General features: G+C 35.0%; 1 pseudogene across 1 annotated transcript; it reads right to left on the bottom strand.

Annotated features, from left to right (window-relative positions):
* Positions 1 to 8,296: 8,296 nt before the first annotated feature.
* On the bottom strand, positions 8,297 to 10,039 carry LOC306652740 (ligand-dependent nuclear receptor corepressor-like protein; annotated as a pseudogene). The gene has a single exon. The product of its transcript is annotated as a ligand-dependent nuclear receptor corepressor-like protein (transcript).
* Positions 10,040 to 13,569: the final 3,530 nt, after the last annotated feature.

Below are 13,569 nucleotides of genomic sequence, written 5' to 3'. Positions count from 1 at the left end.
AAATAAATAAATAAATAACTCAATGGAAAGCATCACCAACAGACTAGACCACTTGGAAGACAGAACCTCAGAAAATGAAGACAAAATATTTAATCTTAAACATAAAGTCACCCAAACAGAGAAGATGGTAAGAAATCATGAACAGAATCTCCAAGAACTATGGGACATCATGAAAAGACCAAATTTAAGAATTATTGGGATGGAGGAAGGCACAGAGATACAAACCAAAGGAATGAACAACATATTCAATGAAATAATATCAGAAAATTTCCCAAACCAGAAGAATGAAATGGAAAATCAAATACAAGAGGCTTACAGAACACCAAATGAACAGAATCACAACAGATCCACACCAAGGCACACTATAATGAAAATGCCTAACATTCAAAATAAAGATAGGATTTGAAGGCCACGAGAGAAAAGCATCAGATTACATATAGGGGGAGACCAATACAGATAGCAGCCGACTTCTCAACCCAGACTCTAAAAGCTAGAAGGGCCTGGACCAACATATTGCAAGCTCTGAAAGAATATGGTTGCCAACCAAAAATCCTATACCCAGCAAAACTAACCTTCAGATTTGAAGATGAAATAAAATCCTTCCATGATAAACAAAAGTTAAAAGAATTTACAAATAGAAAGCCTGCACTACAGAATGTTTTCAACAAATATTCCATGAGGAGGAAATGAAAAACAACAATGGAGGTCAGCAAAGGAACGAACTACCTTAGAGAAAAACCACTCAAAGGAGAAACCAAGCCAACTTGAAAACCAAAAATAAGCCAAATGACTGGGAATAAAAATCATTTCTCAATAATAACCCTGAATGTTAATGGCCTAAACTCATCAATCAAAAGGCATAGACTGGCAGAACGGATTAAAAAGAAAGACCCAACAATATGCTGCCTGCAAGAGACTCACCTCATAGAAAAAGATATCCACAGACTAAAGATGAAAGGATGGGAAAAAACCTACCACACACATGGACCCAGTAAAAAAGCGAGGGTTTCCATCCTTATATCAGATAAAGTGGACTTAAGCCAAAGTTAGTCAGAAGGGATAAAGAAGGACATTTCATACTGCTTAAGGGAACCATAAATCAGGAAGACATAATGATAGTAAATATTTATGCCCCAAACAATGGTGCATCGCTGTACATCAAACAAATCCTTCTCAATTTCAAGAATCACATAGACAACAACACAATAATTCTGTGTGACTTTAATGCACTGCTGTCACCACTAGATAGATCTTCCAAACAAAATCCAACCAAAGAAACCATAGAACTCAATAACACAATCAATAACCTAGACTTAATAGACATATATAGAATATTCCATCCATCAATGAGCAGATACACTTTCTTCTCAGCAGCACATGGAACCGTCTCCAAAATAGACCATATGTTATGCCACAAAGCAGCCCTTAGGAAATGCAAAAAAATAGAGATACGGCCTTGTGTTCTATCAGATCATAATGGACTGAGAGTAGAAATCAATGACAAAGTAAAAAAAGGAAATTACTCCAACACTTGGAGACTAAATAATATGTTATTGAATAAAACATGGATAACAAAAAAACATCAGGAAGGAGATTAAAAATTCTTTGAGGTCAATGAGAATGATAATACAACATATCAAAATCTCTGGGACACTATGAAAGCGGTACTAAGAGGAAAATTCATTGCATGGAACGCATTCCAAAAAAGAATGAAAAGTCAACAATTAAATGACCTAACATTACAGCTCAAAGCCCTTGAAAAAGAACAGAATAACAGCAAAAGTAATATAAGATAGGAAATAATTAAAAACAGAGCTGAAATCAATGAAATTGAAACAAAAGAATCTATTCAAAAAACTGACATAACAAAAAGTTGGTTCTTTGAGAAAGTAAACAAAATAGATAAACCCTTAGCCACACTAACAAAGAGAGGAGAGAGAAGACTCAAATTACTAAAATAAATGATGCAAAAGGAAATATCACAACAGACACCACTGAGATACAAGACATAATGAGAAGCTACTTTGAAAATCTGTATTCCAAAAAAATAGAAAGTACAGAAGACATTGACAAATTTCTAGAGACATATGCTCCTCCCAAACTGAACCAGGAAGACATACACGAATTAAACAGATCAATATCAAGCAATGAAATAGAAGAAGCCATTAAAAATCTACCATCCGAGGAAAGCCCAGGATCAGACGGATTCTCAGCCGAGTTCTACAAGACCTTCAAAGAAGAACTCATTCCAATACTTCTCAAAGTATTCCAGGAAATAGAAAAGGAGGGTACCCTACCGAACGCATTCTATGAAGCTAATATCACCCTCATACCCAAACCAGGAAAAGACACATCAAGGAAAGAAAATTTTAGACCAATATCCTTGATGAATATAGATGCTAAGATCCTTAATAAAATATTGGCAAACCATATCCAAAAACATATTAAGAAAACTGTGCACCACGATCAAGTGGCGTTCATTCCTGGAATGCAAGGATGGTTTAACATCTGTAAATCAATGAATGTAATCCATCATGTCAATAGACTTAAGGATAAGAATCATATGGTTATTTCAATTGATGCAGAAAAAGCATTTGACAATATACAACACCCCTTCATGCTGAAAACACTAGGAAAATATAGGGATAGTAGGAACATACCTGAACATTGTAAAGGCTGTTTATGCTAAGCCCATGGCCAACATCATTCTTAATGGAGAAAAACTGAAACCATTTCCTTTAAAAATGGGAACAAGACAGGGATGTCCTCTTACACCACTTCTATTCAACATTGTCCTCGAAACTCTAGCCAGAGCAATTAGGCAGACTAAAGAAATTAAAGGGATATGAATAGGAAAAGAGGAACTTAAGCTGTCACTATTTGCGAATGACATGATTCTATATTTAGAGAATCCAAAAACCTCCTCCAGAAAACTTCTAGACCTCATCAATGAATTCAGCAAAATAGCAGGCTATAAAATCAACACACATAAATCTACAGCATTTTTATATGCAAGCGATGAAACAGCTGAAAGGGAAATGAGGAAAACAACTCCATTTGTAATAGCATAAAAAAAATAAAATACTTGGATATCAATCTAACCAAAGAGGTAAAAGATCTCTACAAAGAAAACTACAAAACACTGAAGAAAGAAATTAAGGAAGACCTTAGAAGTTGGAAAAATCTCCCATGTTCTTGGATAGGCAGAATTAATATTGTCAAAATGGCCATACTACCAAAAGTGCTATACAGATTCAATGCAATTCCAATTAAAATCCCAATGATGTACCTCACAGAAATAGAGCAAGCAATCATGAAATTCATCTGGAAGAATAAGAAACCCAGAATAGTTAAAGCAATCCTTAGCAGGAAGAATGAAACAGGGGGTATCGCAATACCAGAACTTCAACTTCAAAGCAATAGTAACAAAAACAGCATGGTGTTGGCACCAAAATAGACAGGTAGATCAATGGTACAGAATAGAGAACACGGACACAAACCCAAATAAATGCAATTTTCTCATACTAGACAAAGGTGCCAAAAATATGGCACAGAGAAAGGATAGCCTCTTCAACAAATGGTGCTGGGAAAACTGGAAATCCATATGCAACAGAATGAAACTAAACCCCTATCTCTCACCCTGCACAAAACTCAACTCACAATGGATCAAGAAACTTGAAATCAGACCAGAGACCCTGCATCTTATAGAAGAAAAAGTAGGACCAAACCTTCACCTTGTTTTCTTAGGATCAGACTTCCTTAACAGGACTCCCATAGCACAAGAAATAAAAGCAAGAATCAATAAATGGGATAGATTCAAACTAAATAGCTTTCTCTCAGCAAAGGAAACTATCAGCAATGCAATGAGAGAGCCCACAGAGTGGGAGAATATCTTTGCCTCTCATACTTCAGATAGAGCACTAATTTTCAGAATATATAAAGAACTCAAAAAACTCTACACTAAGAATACAGATAACCAAATCAACAAATGGGCTAAGGAAATGAACAGACACTTCACAGAAGAAGATGTACAAGCAATCAACAGATATATGAAAAAATGTTCAACATCTTTAGTAATAAGAGAAATGCAAATCAAAACTACACTAAGATGCCATCTCACCCCAATTAGAATGGCGATTATCAAGAACACAAGCAACAATAGGTGTTGGAGAGGATGTGAGGGAAAAGGTACACTCATACATTGCTGGTGGGACTGCAAATTAGTGCAGCCACTCTGGAAAGCAGTGTGGAAATTCCTTAGAAAACTTGGGATGGACCTACCATTTGACCCAGCTATCCCACTCCTCGGTGTATACCCAAAGGACTTAAGATCAGCACACTACAGAGATACAGCCACATCAATGTTCATAGTGGTTCAATTCATAATAGCCAGACTATGGAACCAACCTAGATGCCCTTCAATTGATGAATAGATAAAGAAACTGTGGTATATATATATACAATGGAATATTACTCAGCTATAAAGAATAATAAAATTATGGCATTTGCAGGCAAATGGATGAAATTGGAGAATATCATGTTAAGTGAGATAAGCCAATCTCAAAAATCCAAAAGATAAATGATCTCACTGATAAGCAGATGATGACACTTAATGGGGGGTGGGAGTGGGACAATAATGGAGGAAGGAGGGACTGTATTGAGGGAAAAGAGAGGTGGGAGGGGTGGGGAGGAAGGAAAAAATAATGGAATGAATCAAACATCATTACTCTATGTAAATTTATGAATATGCAAATGGTATGCTGTTACTCCATGTACAAACAGAAACAATATGTATCCCATTTGTTTACAATAAAAATAAATTTAAAAATAAGAGGAATAAAAACCCATAGCATTTTAAATTTAGTTTTCAAACATTTTACTATTTTTATTTTTATGTGTTTCTGAAATTTTGTGATCAAAATCACAAAAAAAGTGCTTGATCTCCCCAATAACATGTATACTGTTCAGCAATGTTAAATCAAATTGTGATCTAATATATCTGTATACAGTTTACATCCCAAAAGTCAATAAATCAATTCCCATGTAAACAAGCATTCATTTCTCTCTTCTCTCATCAGTAATTTTCTCATTTCTGTTCAGAAGGATTTTTTGTTTACTTGCTTGTTTTTTGCTTATATAAGTATAGTTCTTCTATATTTTTCATTGTGGCAGTGACATATTTCAGTTATCAAAATGTACTGAGGATTTATCCTGATTATAGATTTTGCAAAAATGTATTACTTTTTTTGTTTTTCTTTTTTTTTTCTTTTACTGAATGAGTAAATCAATCACACACCAACAGTGTTGTAAATTTAAGTGCAAAAGCATTGAAGTGCTTTACTACAAATTACAACCTAGAAACACATTAACTGAACAATTAAAATTCATACAATCAGATTTAGATATATAACAACACAAAGTAGGAACAGAATTACAGTACATTTACAACACAAGACAGATACATGAATTCATTAGAAAATATTGTAATAAATAATTCATTAATTATAGTGCAATTGATTTATGCATAAATATAACTAATTGCCTAACAATCAGTTTATATTAACAAAATCTGTCAAAATCAAGGCAGCCACAGAGTTTTGCTAAATTACTGCAAAAAATGGAAATACTGCAATTAAAAAAAAAATACAAGTATTTGTACTGTAAACAAGTAAAAAAAAATCAGTCTCACTAAATTTAGTATACAATTTAATATAAAATTGTCATTAGCTACCAGAAATGGTTTAAACTTTACTGAGCAGTAGTTTTCTAAAAACAGAGGCACTGTTTTTTCTTTTCCTTCTTTTTTATTTTAAATATAAAATACTTGAGGAACATTCAAATAAGTAGAAAGCACATAAGGGTTGCTTTCACCTTCATTAAAAGTCTGCTGAAACTGGATTTTTCAGAAAATTGTCAATTAAGTAGTAACTGGTAACTAAATTTATAAAGTACTTTGAAAGTTTAACATAAAAAACATCTTAATAGAACCACTGGGGAGAAGGGGAACCCATAAATTTCCCTGCCTTTCCTAGTTTGTATAATCAAAAAGTTAATTCAATAATAGAAACATTTTGTTTCTTTTAAAAGTTATGGGTTGATCATTACCTACAAACTATCAAAAAATATTTTAATTTACTATTTCTGACCAAAAATAATACAAGTACTAAAATGCTGTGAATTAACTATAATATTACCTATAAAACTACTGATCACTGTGAAGTCAATAGCAAAATGATCCCTGCTTTATGAATCCTGTAAAGTTTTTGGTCAGGTCATCTTTTAAATGATATAAAAGTGTTCTGTAAATTTCCCTTTACTATAAACTTCTCAATCAATTTATTAATGTAAATATAGTGTGAGGAATAAAAAAGCTCAATACAATATAAATATCATGTAATGCATTCGAGCCCCCAAAGTTTTGTAAGTAAAATTCTGTATAAAGAGGTCAATAAAATTGTTTTGAAACATTTACTTTATTTTCCAATGGGGCGGGGAAGGGGAATATATTAAATAATCCAAGTTCTGGCCCTCACAAAATATGGCTTAATTCTTTAAAAAGAAAGGTGACCCTGACATCTGCTGTTTTGTAATCTATTACATATATTTTTTGGGGGTGGGGGTGGAGAGAGTAAGAGGATTCATACCCTAGTATGCAGGTGACATTAACAGCTGAAAAGAGTTCACTACAGATCGCAGATATCAAATAGCTACTTGTGTATTTTTTCACTCTTTAATTTCTTTAAATACATGTAAGCAGTTTTAAAATTTAATAGCTGAAAATTTCTTTAGTATTACATGTATAGCGATTATTAAATATACACAAACACAAGTGTAAAAATGCAAGTATTTGACAAGGTGCACTCATTTTTTAAATGCAGCTGTAAGAATTCCTTTTGGAATTGAAAAAACTGGCTTAGAGAAATGATCAGAACCTGAATTTTAACAGAGAAAAGGGGCACTCAGAATTTTTAATGTATAAAGCAAAATCCTCATTCTTTATATGGAGGCACATGCTTTATAACATTTTACGTCTAAAACTGCGTACTCCATAAATCCAACATAAATACTCTGACCCAGATTTTAAAACTGCTATATAAAAATTACTTGTCTCTCTTATGAGTCTAGTAAAAGTTAAAATGCACTGCCCAGCTTCTAACTACACAATTAGTAGAGTTTACATTACTAAAAGTTCAAAACAGCTTCAGTGTTAAATATCTGTAAATCTATTCAAGACCCTGAACAAACTGCAAATTTGGTTATTAGCAAAATGATAATGTATCGCCCACCAAAATGAAATCTGTAATTCATTTTGATAAACTGAAAATGTTTTGAAATGTCACAGCAGCAAATATATTAAAGTTACACTGAGGTTTTTCAATAGTCAGAGTGTGTCACAATCCTTAAACTTTAAAGTAGTCATAACATCAACTAACCAGCACATTTACACCAAAATTATCATTCTCAAGCTTTTTCTGTGCACATTATAAACATGCTCTAAGTTGCAATCCAACTTTCTTTTCTAACCTTACACATTAGCTTATTTTTCAAATGAAAAACAAAATTAAATTATTTTAATAATTAAATTTAAATTACTTTTTGTTCTTAGTCCATCTTATATTAAAGGATTCTATAGCTGCTGGGGTTAACTATGTGTCAGCTTTTTTTTTTAAGTATATACCTTATAAATCCCAACTTCCTGCTAAATCAACTATTAAATGATAATTATTAAATTTCATTATACATATCTTTTAAGGTTTTCTTTCTATTCCTGGTGGATGCACTTGAGTGCATTTGTATTTCATAGAATGCACTGTAGTGTATTAATACTGTATATATTAATTTTTCTTAGCATGAAGATAGATTTCTATTTAAACTGATTGGTTTCTTTGACATACAATAACTGTTAAGTATGCTATGTAAAAATGTTTACAAACTATTAATATCATATTACCATTATAAGATGGCTACAATGTCCTTTCACCAATAAATATGTTTCACTTGACAATTACTTGTTTTCCCATGCTTTATGCTATTGACTACTAAGGAAAACCTGAATCTCTTTCACCTATTTATACAAGGATTAAATACAAACTATCAGAATTAAGTAAGCAACTATATAATTCTGTCCACAGTGAAAACCCTTAATAAAACTTTTTTTCAAAAGGCATGTAAGTGGTTTTTGAACTGTAAAATTTCATGTCTCCTGTCAAAGTGAACATTTGTAATTCCCACATGTGTGTATGTAGACACACAAATACACACCTGTGCACATACACGCACACACACACGCATTTTCCTAATGAGTAATCTGCACAGGCTTGCTGTTTTTGCAGCTGCCAGTCCCTGAATCTGTCATGTTATATAACCCAGTGTCTGGTAATCGTAGTTTCTTCTTCGGAGGAGTCTTCAGTGTTCCAGATCTTTCTTTTACCTTGTATTCTAAAGTGCTGTGAGGTACCCCATAAATTCCTTGTGCTTTGGAAACACTCATTTTTCCACTCATTACCATTGCAATAGCCTCTTCCATTATTTCATGATTATATTGCCGATAGCAGCCACGTTTTTTCCTGGGCTGCTTATTATCTTTTTGATCCAATCCATCTTCAGTGTTTTCAGAGTTTCCATCAACTGTTCCATTTTTAGAATTAAGACACAAAGGAGAGAGGTCCCCATGTAGAAAATAAGAGTCAACACTTGAGTGAGTTACAGAACCAGAACATTGTATTTTGTTCTGTATAGGGAGTATATTTTTCAGTTTTTGAAGCGCTGATCCTTCTAGGACTGAAGAGGTTTTGGAAACTTGATACATAATATCCAATAGACCAGAACCATCAGGTTGTGATTTTGAAACAGAACTTACTCTAGCTGAGGAATTTTTTAATTGTACAGTAGGATTTGAAGTTTCATATTGAAGGCTTTCATTTTTGTCTTTAAATTGAGTAACCATTTTCTGTAGAGTTAACTGATGGAGGTAACTGGAAGCTGTTGAGAATTTTAATTCTGAGGTTTCAAATAGATTGAGTTTACTTTTTTCTGTGCACTCTGCTTGAGCTCTTGCCCACAAGGCTACTTTTTGCAGCACTGCACAAGTTTCTTTACTGTCTTTATATGAGTAACTATCATTGAAATCTTGAATTTTGTTTTTAAAAGATGCAGGCTTCCCTGCTGGTAAGGCTTTTAAGTGGAGAAGTAAAGTTTTTTGAGGTATGCCATAAAGTATGCCTGCTTTATTTATGTCCAGTGCTCCAGACTGAATGTCTTTCAAAGCTTTTGAGGGCAAACCATCTGCAAACTCAGCACTTCTTTCCACATAGTCCTCTCTGTTTCTGTGTAGTCTCCCAGCCATTGAATTTTCATAAGAAGGATCACATATGGATGATCTTCAGATTTTATGCTGGTTTTCTTTGTAGAGAGATCTAACACTCCATCCCCATGCTAGTAGTTTGTTCTTGCATTGGATTTACAGTGAGGTCTAAGGGGCCTTCCTGCTCTTCCTGAAGGGAGTTTTCTGCTTGATTCATTTGGATACTTTTACATAGGAGACTTGGTCCAATTGAACCATTTCTATTCTCTTGAATTTTACCACTTTTTGAAAAGTACAAAATTGCAAACTGACGTATCATCTTTTTCATTAATTCCTGAGCAACTAGGGGAAGGTTAGGATCACAGTTCTGAGGAAGATCCAACCATTGGTAGAATACCTCTTGGAGACCCAGATGCTTGTATCAGCTTTCTTTCGAAAGAGTGCATTTAGGTAATTTTCTGCTTGGCATTCAATCTTATCAGTGTTGGACTGGCCCTGAGATGACAGCTCCTCTGTTGGTGTTCACTGTGAAGAATCAAGAGATGGTATACAATCACTGACTGCTTCTCTCTGTAGATTAAAAAAAAATGAGCATTTTTCATCCATAGACCAGTCAGTCAGCTCTTCTGATTCACAGTGTTCAAATAAACTGAGGTCTCTTCATAGCCATGGTCCATAAAGCCCTTCTAAAATACTCTCAAAACCTACACAGTGGATGAGGTGGTGGCGTCAAGAGTCGAGTTCCCGCAGGAATCCTCTCCTCTCCGCCGCGCACCGAGGGCTCTGGCACTGGGTGGCGGCGCCGCCGCCCATTCTCTCTCTTTCCTTGTCCATCTGCGTCCCGCGACAGGCGCCCTCATTTACATACGAGCGGCGCAGGCACTAGGCAGGGGCCAGCCCCGGAGCGCGCGCCCCCCCATGTATTACTTTCTAAATTGAAAAATATTATGTAGGTTCTATATTTCAAATTCCTCCAATCACTCATTTCAAGGGATCTTTGGCTTGCTTCCCCATGGTTACTCTCTTGAATATTAAGAAAACTTTGGTGTTCAGATGTCTTATTTGGAATATGTGCAAGAACTTATTAATGTCAGAATTCGCTATGTCCTTCTGTCTTAATTGATGTCACTATTGCCAATTGAATATTGTAGTGTTTAATGTTTTTAAATCATGAAACAATTTTCTCCCAATTTTGTTTCTATTTTGAAAATTGTTGATATACCATAAAACTTTGAGATTCCACAAAATTTCAAGAATAAGTTGTTTTCTGTCTCTGCAAAAAATAACAGAGATTACATGGAGTTCTCCAGGTATCATTGAGGGGTACAAATATCTTAATTTAACCTTTCCATTCTGGAAAATGATCATATTCAACCTTCTTCAATCAGTTGCCATATATGTGTGGATTTTTGAATCTTTTCCACGTTTTGATTTTTGACATTATTCTATTATGATCACTAAATAATTTAAAAATTGACATACCTATTAACCTTTAGTCTTTTTCTTTCCTACTGGTTGCTTGAATTTAATATTTCATATGCTATTGCGAACAATTAGTATATAAGTCAAATATGTGGCATAACATATGGTCTATTTTTGAGAAGGTTCCTTGTGCTGCTGAGAAGAAAGTGAATTCACTCATTGATGGATGGAATATTCTATATATGTCTAATAAGTTTAGGTTATTGATTGTGTTATTGAGTTCTATGGTTTCTTTGGTTGGCTTTTGTTTGGAAGATCTATCTAGTGGTGACAGCGGTGCATTAAAGTCACCCAGAATTATTGTGTTGTGGTCTATTTGATTCCTGAAATTGAGAAGGATTTGTTTGATGTGCAGCGATGCACCATTGTTTGGGGCATAAATATTTACTATCATTATGTCTTCCTGATTTATGGTTCCCTTAAGCAGTATGAAATGTCCTTCTTTATCCCTTCTGACTAACTTTGGCTTGAAGTCCGATTTATCTGATATAAGGATGGAAACCCCCACTTTTTTACTGAGTCCATGTGGGTGCTAGGTTTTTTCCCATCCTTTCACCTTTAGTCCGTGGATGTCTTTTTCTATGAGGTGAGTCTCTTGCAGGCAGCATATTGTTGGGTCTTTCTTTTTAATCCATTCTGCCAGTCTATGTCTTTTGATTGATGAGTTTAGGCCATTAACATTCAGGGTTATTATTGAGAAATGATTTGTATTTCCAGTCATTTGGACTTATTTTTGTTTTTTAACTTGGCTTGGTTTCTCCTTTGAGTGGTTTTTCTCTAAGGTAGTTCCTCCCTTTGCTGACCTCCATTGTTGTTTTTCATTTCCTCCTCATGGAATATTTTGTTGAAAACATTCTGTAGTGCAGGCTTTCTATTTGTAAATTCTTTTAACTTTTGTTTATCATGGAAGGATTTTATTTCATCTTCAAATCTGAAGGTTAGTTTTGCTGGGTATAGGATTTTTGGTTGGCAACCATATTCTTTCAGAGCTTGCAATATGTTGGTCCAGGCCCTTCTAGCTTTTAGAGTCTGGGTTGAGAAGTCGGCTGCTATCTGTATTGGTCTCCCCCTATATGTAATCTGATGCTTTTCTCTCGTGGCCTTCAAAATCCTATCTTTATTTTGAATGTTAGGCATTTTCATTATAGTGTGCCTTGGTGTGGATCTGTTGTGATTCTGTTCATTTGGTGTTCTGTAAGCCTCTTGTATTTGATTTTCCATTTCATTCTTCTGGTTTGGGAAATTTTCTGATATTATTTCATTGAATATGTTGTTCATTCTTTGGTTTGTATCTCTGTGCCTTCCTCCATCCCAATAATTCTTAAATTTGGTCTTTTCATGATGTCCCATAGTTCTTGGAGATTCTGTTCATGATTTCTTACCATCTTCTCTGTTTGGGTGACTTTATGTTTAAGATTAAATATTTTGTCTTCATTGTCTGAGGTTCTGTCTTCCAAGTGGTCTAGTCTGTTGGTGATGCTTTCCATTGAGTTTTTATTTTTTTTTACTGTATCCTTTATTTCAAGGATTTCTTGGTTTTTTTTTTTTTGAGAATCTCTATCTCTTTGTTGAAATGATATTTTGCTTCCTGTAATTGCTCTTTCAACTGCTTATTGGTATTATAAATCATTGCCTGCATTTGCTCTCTTATCTCATCCTTTGCTTCATGAATCATCTTAAATATGTATAATCTGAAGTCCTTTTCTGACATTTCTTCTCACATGCTGTCATTGGATTCTATTACTATAGAATCTAGATTTGTTTGGATCATTTTCTTCCCTTGTTTTTTCATGTTGTTCATGTATCTTCCTCTCTAGAAGTGCAGATCTGGGGTATTGCAGATTTCCCCCTATAGGCTTATAGTGGCCCTATAGTTTCCAAAACCCTTTCTTTAAGGGGAGGTCAATATTAGCAGTGACCAATTCAGACACTATGCAATCCTAGACCAAATAGCCCCTATAAGAACAGTAACAAAATTGTCAGAATAAACATAATGAGTTCAAATACTATCTTCAGTATAACAAACAGATTTGCAATAAGGTCTGCAGTTTCAAACGGAGGACAAAGAGGATGCAGAGCGATGTAGAATGTAGCTGTTAATGGGATAAGAAAAGAATATACAGAAGTTCTAGATAATAGAAAGGGTGAGAGTGTAATCAAAAGACATTGCATATTAGCATGCAAAAAGGGAGAAAGAGACTCTGAGGGAAGAGGTAAACAAAAGGAAAAGAGAGCAAGAAAAGTAAATAAATGAAAACATAAATTGGTTCCATGAGGAGAAAAAAGAAAATCTCCAGTATATCAGTCATATAGTATTGAAACTTTTTGGTCTTCAGTAGCCTGATGCATGAGAGGTATCTAACAATGAGCTTCAAGTCTCCAGCAGGCATCTCAGATGGGATTTGCCCCACCTAAAGATTGGAGCTAGGACTTTCAAGATTATCCAAGATGGCTGCTCTGGCTTCCAAATGTGTTGGCAAATGGGGAGCTGCAGCTCAGGGTGTGGACATGGTAGGCTGGAGGTTCTGGAGGCTGACAGGGTGCAGTTGGTCAGGCAGGGGTCCTGGAGTTCGGGTGTGTTTGGTGTGGTTGTGAGACCCTGGAGGCCAGGTGCGATCAGTCAGTCTGGGGTCCTGGTGATAGGGTGCAGTCAGCTGGTCTGGGGGTCCTGGCAGCAGGGAGCATTCAGTGGATGTGAGGGCCCCAGAGGCAGGGAGTGATCAGTCAGGCTGAGGGATCCTGCAGGTACTGTGACAGAGAACTTTCAGGCAACAGCAGGCAGC

The sequence above is a fragment of the Sciurus vulgaris genome (assembly GCF_902686455.1).
Source record: "Sciurus vulgaris genome assembly, contig: HiC_scaffold_564_arrow_ctg1, whole genome shotgun sequence".
In the NCBI taxonomy this organism is placed as follows: domain Eukaryota; kingdom Metazoa; phylum Chordata; class Mammalia; order Rodentia; family Sciuridae; genus Sciurus; species Sciurus vulgaris.
Note: the sequence above shows the minus strand (reverse complement) of the source record. Positions and strands in the feature narration are given on the sequence as shown.